The sequence below is a fragment of the Penaeus chinensis genome, chromosome 7 (assembly GCF_019202785.1).
Source record: "Penaeus chinensis breed Huanghai No. 1 chromosome 7, ASM1920278v2, whole genome shotgun sequence".
In the NCBI taxonomy this organism is placed as follows: Eukaryota; Metazoa; Arthropoda; class Malacostraca; order Decapoda; family Penaeidae; genus Penaeus; species Penaeus chinensis.
This window is the reverse complement of record NC_061825.1, coordinates 18234050-18242221: the sequence shown is the minus strand read 5'-3', so window position 1 is coordinate 18242221 and position 8172 is coordinate 18234050. Positions and strand designations below refer to the sequence as shown.

Below are 8172 nucleotides of genomic sequence, written 5' to 3'. Positions count from 1 at the left end.
TTTATTATTATGTTTATTATTATGTTTATTATTATGTTTATTATTATGTTTATTATTATGTTTATTATTATGTTTATTATTATGTTTATTATTATGTTTATTATTATGTTTATTATTATGTTTATTATTATGTTTATTATTATGTTTATTATTATGTTTATTATTATGTTTATTATTATGTTTATTATTATGTTTATTATTATGTTTATTATTATGTTTATTATTATGTTTATTATTATGTTTATTATTATGTTTATTATTATGTTTATTATTATGTTTATTATTATGTTTATTATTATGTTTATTATTATGTTTATTATTATGTTTATTATTATGTTTATTATTATGTTTATTATTATGTTTATTATTATGTTTATTATTATGTTTATTATTATGTTTATTATTATGTTTATTATTATGTTTATTATTATGTTTATTATTATGTTTATTATTATGTTTATTATTATGTTTATTATTATGTTTATTATTATGTTTATTATTATGTTTATTATTATGTTTATTATTATGTTTATTATTATGTTTATTATTATGTTTATTATTATGTTTATTATTATGTTTATTATTATGTTTATTATTATGTTTATTATTATGTTTATTATTATGTTTATTATTATGTTTATTATTATGTTTATTATTATGTTTATTATTATGTTTATTATTATGTTTATTATTATGTTTATTATTATGTTTATTATTATGTTTATTATTATGTTTATTATTATGTTTATTATTATGTTTATTATTATGTTTATTATTATGTTTATTATTATGTTTATTATTATGTTTATTATTATGTTTATTATTATGTTTATTATTATGTTTATTATTATGTTTATTATTATGTTTATTATTATGTTTATTATTATGTTTATTATTATGTTTATTATTATGTTTATTATTATGTTTATTATTATGTTTATTATTATGTTTATTATTATGTTTATTATTATGTTTATTATTATGTTTATTATTATGTTTATTATTATGTTTATTATTATGTTTATTATTATGTTTATTATTATGTTTATTATTATGTTTATTATTATGTTTATTATTATGTTTATTATTATGTTTATTATTATGTTTATTATTATGTTTATTATTATGTTTATTATTATGTTTATTATTATGTTTATTATTATGTTTATTATTATGTTTATTATTATGTTTATTATTATGTTTATTATTATGTTTATTATTATGTTTATTATTATGTTTATTATTATGTTTATTATTATGTTTATTATTATGTTTATTATTATGTTTATTATTATGTTTATTATTATGTTTATTATTATGTTTATTATTATGTTTATTATTATGTTTATTATTATGTTTATTATTATGTTTATTATTATGTTTATTATTATGTTTATTATTATGTTTATTATTATGTTTATTATTATGTTTATTATTATGTTTATTATTATGTTTATTATTATGTTTATTATTATGTTTATTATTATGTTTATTATTATGTTTATTATTATGTTTATTATTATGTTTATTATTATGTTTATTATTATGTTTATTATTATGTTTATTATTATGTTTATTATTATGTTTATTATTATGTTTATTATTATGTTTATTATTATGTTTATTATTATGTTTATTATTATGTTTATTATTATGTTTATTATTATGTTTATTATTATGTTTATTATTATGTTTATTATTATGTTTATTATTATGTTTATTATTATGTTTATTATTATGTTTATTATTATGTTTATTATTATGTTTATTATTATGTTTATTATTATGTTTATTATTATGTTTATTATTATGTTTATTATTATGTTTATTATTATGTTTATTATTATGTTTATTATTATGTTTATTATTATGTTTATTATTATGTTTATTATTATGTTTATTATTATGTTTATTATTATGTTTATTATTATGTTTATTATTATGTTTATTATTATGTTTATTATTATGTTTATTATTATGTTTATTATTATGTTTATTATTATCATTATTATCATCATTATTATTATCATTGTCAATATTATTATTATTATCATCAGCAGCAGCATCATTATTATCATTATTATTATTACTATCATTACTATTATTATTATTAACATCATTTCTATTATTATGATTAAGACTGTTATTATCATCATTATTAATGCCATTACTGTTATTGAAATTATTACTATTATCACTAATATCGCTGTTATTATTATCACCATCCTTATTATCACCATTATCAGCATAATCATTATTGTTTTTATTATCAATCTTGTTGTTCTTGAGGATGATCATGATGCAGAATCGTTGATATTGTCTTTATCATGATTAAAAATAAAAGTTTCAATTCAAACAATTTAGAGGGCTTTATTTGAATATTCCAGGCATCCCGTAACTTTTATTGTTACCTTTTATTGTTTGTTTGTCTGATGAGTCTACGGTAGACAGATTAATTTTGTTTTAGAAAAAACACCTTAGAGAAGGACCTCCCCGACTGCCAGAGAGAACAAAATTTCCTACCAAGGTGATGATGTGGGTATCAAGTTGGATATCGTCTTCTGCCGCAACTTAGTTCCAGATAATGACTGCATTTTCATGCATGATGGATCTCCCTGCCACATAGGCAAAAGTGTTAAAATCCATTTGGATATTCATGGTATAAGAATGCTTCATTTGCCTGGAAGCAGTCTATATTTTTACACCTTCCCAACTAGTACGTTTTATCAAACCCCTGGTCTGGCCACTTGCCTTTCTGATATCTTTTCATGTAGAACAACCTGGGACAACACATCTTTAAAAAATAGTGCCTATGTACATATGAGATACGTTCACTACTCCAGTTGGTGTTCATTTAAAATTGTTACATAAGCATGTCACAATCCGCTCAGAAATGATACGAATTCTGCTGCTGTTGTATCTGTGCAGAAATGTCTGATATTTTATAAAATCTGCTTAACCTTTCGGACGAAATCTGTTTTATGTGATAAAGCAGACACAATAGAGGAGTGAGAGTGAATAAATGACTGAAAGGGCAAAAAGAGAGGGTGAATGAGCGAAAGAGAGAGACAGAGAATGTTGTAAAAGGGTCTGGCCTAGATATTTGGAATGCTTCATGACGTCATCATAACTTCCCCAAAGAGAGAGAGAGAGAGAGAGAGAGAGAGAGCGAGAAAGAGAAAGAGAAAGAGAGAGAGAAAAAGAGAGAGTGAGAGAGAAAGAGAAAGAGAGAGAGAGAGAGAATATTAGTTTTTTTTTTCCTTCTTGCCTCTTGGAAATTCAAATTTGTTCCGTGGCGGCCACACTTTATTTACAGTGTCATCAAAAGTACTCTTCCTTTCAATTACATTTTCTGATTACTTAATCCTATGATACTAAGGGCTAAATTTTAGCAAAAAGAGATGCATCGTTTCTTGGCTCTGACTATAATTTTTCCTATGACGCTTCCTCCTGTCCTCCGTCTCCACGCGTTCAACACACGATTCACGTCCTCACACCCAGAAGCAATATTTCTGTCTCTGAGGCTCCAAGATGCAGCCCTCGATCACAGGGCCATTTCTGCCTTTATAGAAAGAGAAAGAAATGAAGAGAGCCAGAGCCAGGCGATGACTTGCCCCGAGGTCTTCGATTCACAGATTAATTTATTCTTTGTGCTCGTTTCATAAACCTTTAGCGTGTGTATGTGTGTGTGTGTGTGTGTGTGTGTGTGTGTGCGCATTAATGCAGGCATGTATTCGTATTTCTTTAGTATGGTGAATGAGAAATATTAATAACGTCGTCCAGGTCCCTGTTCGACCAAAACTTTTTGATAAGAAAAAAGGAGGGAGATGGAGATAAAGGAGTGAGAGTTAGATAATAATGAATTGTGTATATACGCACACATGCATATATATATATATATATATATATATATATATATATATATAACTGCCGCGATGTTCCATTGGTTAGAACACTGGACTCAGACTCTCGTGGTCCCGAGTTCAATTCCCAGTCGCGGCGGTCGTAAAAAGGCCTGCGCTCTGACTGCTGGCTCAAGCCCGAGAAAACAACATATCGCATTGAGAAGTCAAACGCAGGTGTCGCAGGGGAAGTCACCGCCGTGGCACAACCGCGGTTGATTAGGAAGGGCATCCAATCAGGCAAGGGTGACTATGCCATATAACCTCTCAATAGTGCCTATGTCCTGCAGTGGAATGAACGGCTGTTAAAAAAAAAAAAAAAAAAAAAAAATATATATATATATATATACATATATACACACACATACACACACAAACTTTACACTTGGAATCCCTTAGATCAGCTCTAATTCCTTCTTTAGTGTTTGTATTCCCATATAATTCGCATTACTCTCCCCACTACCTCTTCGGTATGTTCTTCTGTCTGTTTGTTCCATCTACCTACTTATTTTCATTCTCTTTTTCTATACACATGCATGTATATGTGTACGCATGGGTGTCTTGCATCGCTCATATCAGTCCACTCGTATTTAAAAAAGTTAACAAAACTTTTAAAACTCCAAAAGATATGACAGCGAGGCCCAAGATAACGTTCCCTCGGGTCGTTGTCCCGAGAAACGGCGTCGCCAAAACTCTTCTTAATTTGGGGACGACATAAGCCGAATGACCATGTGGATGACAGCTACGAGAAGAGGCCAGAGGCATCATCCAATCAGAACAAGCTCTCTGTTTGAACTTCTTCCTCTATTTATTTTTCACATTATTTGGATCTTCGTCTTTGCTCACTCTCAGCTGCTACTACGCCCTCGCCCTCGAGCTGGTGTTCCTCGACCAGTCTCTCCACGAGGACCACTTGGTCCTCCTTGAGAGGACGGACCAGATCTACAGACTCGTCCAGGGCCTAGTGGACGTGATCGTGGCCTAAGTGGAGCAGTGCCGAGTGGACGCAGATGACGCCGTGGTCGCGAGGCTGGCGGGGAAGCTGTACAAGGGCGCCTCCTCCGACGGGAGGAAGCAGCGCGGCTTCCGCACCTTGAGGCAGTGTCTGTTGCGGCTTCGCTACATCAGGAGCCTCTTGTGGTCGAGCCTCCTCTCGTCCTGTTTATAAAACTTTTTACACCTTTTCCGATATCCAGCTTTATCCAAGTAGTATATCCACATTAGCATTATGGCAATGTGCAATCTATTCACACAGTTAATTCTTGAGACAATATACGTTATCATGAGTATTCATCATAGAGCCAGCACCAGTTTCTCTTCTCTCATGTCGCCACACATGCACGCTACACGTGATCGAATCTGACACAAATTCCATTGAGGTTAATTACTGACCAATCACATTTTTACTTTGCCAAAGTCTGTTCTTTGGTAGTTTTCATTTAATAATATTCATAAACAAATGCATTTAATCTGCTAAGTAGTTTTCTCGGAAAATGCCCTTGAAGTGTTCCCGTCCATGCGGGAAGTCATGATGGCGTCACAATCAGCGATTGGCCGAAGCCGTAACTGCATCTGATGCCAAAAACAAAATCTGAGATCTGCTTCAGACAGAAATTCTTTTTGGGACGATGGATGAAATGAGACAGAAGAGGTCGTGGTACTGTCGAGCATGTTTGCATTGGAATCCTATCTACTTGAGGCGGACAATTCACATGGTCCAGAAAAGGATTCCTACGGTTCATCCAGATTGACAGAAAATCGAACGAATGAATAATGGAAAGAAAGAAAGAAGTAAATATTGTATTAACGAAGAAAAAAGAGAACAAATAATGGGATGGAGATGGAAAAGTTCAAGAGAGAAGGAGGGAATAAATGAATAAATGAGTGAGAAGTAATTGAATAAAAGTGTGTGTATGTGTGTGTGTGCGTGACGCAGAGAGAGAGAGTCGGGTCAAGGATCAGGCTTTCGAAGCTCACCGAGTTACTTACACCTCATGGTAAGGACTCGCCTCCAAGGCATTGTTCTACATGAAAAGATATCAGAACGCGAAGTGGCCAGGCCATGGGTTGATAACACATGTACTATAGTGTTGGGTAAAGCAGGGTCGGGGAAGGTGTAAAAAGTTTTAAATAAAATAACATGTTTTAATAAATAAATAAGACAAAGGATAATGAGAGGATGACAATAAATAAGGAGAGAGGAGGCTCGACTACAAGAGGCTCCTGATGTAGCGAAGCCCCAACAGACACTGCCTCAAGGTGCGGAAGCCGCGCTGGTTCCTCCCGTCGGAGGAGGCGCCCTTGTACAGCTTCCCCGCCAGCCTCGCGACCACGGCGTCGTCTGCGTCCACTCGGCACTGCTCCACTTGGGCCACGATCACGTCCACTAGGCCCTGGACGAGTCTGTAGATCTGGTCCGTCCTCTGCAGGAGGACCAAGTGGTCCTCGTGGAGAGACTGGTCGAGGAACACCAGCTCGAGGGCGAGGGCGTAACGGCGGCTGAGAGTGAGCAGTTGTTGGAGGAGCTCCTCGGGCTGGGGGGAGGTCAAGGAGGGCGAGGGCAGGCGAGGGAGGACCTGGTCGCACTCGAGATCTTGGTCGCACACAAGCACCAAGTGTGCGTCCACTTCCGGACTGAAAATGGCGTCCAACACAGCCCAGCTGTTGCCGAACTTCTCCTGCGCCTGAAAGGTATGTCACTCATGAGAGGCGATCCTTTATTTGGATAATAGGAAAAAAGTAATTACATAATATGATACTGAAAAGAGGGCTAATGGAAGCGAGAGCTCACGTATAAGTCGACGTAGTCCTCGAGGAGAGTTAGAAGGAGCTGAGTTCGGTGGAGAATGTTGTCTCGAAGATGCAGCTGACAGCCTTGGGGCGGGCGGGGGGCGGGGGGAGCCCAGAGGGCCGAGAGGGACGTCAGAGGCGAAGGGAGGGACAGCCAGGCCCAGGAGGAGGAGAAGGAGGAGTTAGAGGAGGAGGCACAGGCGGCGAGGAGTGGAAGGAGCACGACCAAGGGCCAAGTGGGACTTCCTAAACGACCTGGAGATAAAGACCACACTCACTTGAGCAAAATTATTTTAAATAATCAGAGAAAATCGTTTGTACAAATTCAACTAGAGGAAAGTAAAACCGGTCTACATTTACCTGAGCTTTACTATACATCAATGGTACAGGATCTTAGAATATTTATAGAAAACGGCATATGAACATTTCATTTAAGATTAATGAAAGATATCCCAAGCGCAGAGAAATAGAAAGAAAAATTTAAATAAAAAAAAACGAAAACAAAGATAAAGAGCCACTCACCCATCACTGCAGCAGAAACGTCGCTCTCAAAGCAGGAAAGAAATCCGAGGAGCTGCTCTCGAAGTGGAGCTTGTTCTGATCGAAAGACGTCGCGGGACTCTCCTTATAGCTGCCACCCATCAGGTTATCCTTCCTATGACGTCACCGAGATGAGGACGAGTTTTAGGGACACCTTTTCGCGAAGGAACGCTCCGCGGGAACGTTATCTGCCGCTTCACTATCGTATCTTTGGGACAAGATTTCTATCATTATATTTATTTTCTTCAGATACGGCTGGGCAAATACGACGAAGCAAATGTATCTACACATATGCATATTTAAAGAAAGAGAAGTTAAGAGATAAGAGCATAGATAGATAAATACGACAGATAGAAACTATACCTAGAAAAAATAGAGAGAGGAAGGTGATAAAAAAAAACAGACAAAAAGGATTTGAAGCTGATTTAAGTTATTCCTGATGTGAAGTCTGCAAGGATTTTTGCATGAAGAATAGGTTAAGCTTTCCCTTGCGCATTGCCTCAGTCACTTATCCTTCAGCTTTTGAAAGATAGAGAGAAGGTGATAAGTGAGTTGAATGAATTAGTATCCTGATATATATTCACTCTTTTTAAAATCTAATTCACCGTTTAATTACTATTTCCTCTCCCTCTCCCTCTTTCTTTCTTTTAAAACGTTTCGCCCGAACAGGGACTCGAACCCTGGACCCTTAGGTTAAAAGCCTAATGCTCTACCGACTGAGCCATTCGGGCTTGGAACGTTAATAAGTATCAATATAACTTATACACCATGATGAGGCCGTGCAGCAACTACTTAGTGAACAGATGCCCAGTGGAAATTAAAGAGAGATGTTTACATGTATAGAATACGAAACATATGCACGCACACACACACATGTTTAAGGCCTACAGATCAAGCTTAAGAAAGATTTGTCTGCAGTCGAAGACCAATAGCATCTTCC

General features: G+C 34.1%; 1 non-coding gene across 1 annotated transcript; it reads right to left on the bottom strand.

The window, feature by feature from the left end:
• Positions 1 to 7890: 7890 nt before the first annotated feature.
• On the bottom strand, positions 7891 to 7963 carry Trnak-uuu. Its single transcript has one exon. It is a non-coding gene; the product is annotated as a tRNA-Lys (tRNA).
• Between the last annotated feature and the right edge of the window lie 209 nt (positions 7964 to 8172).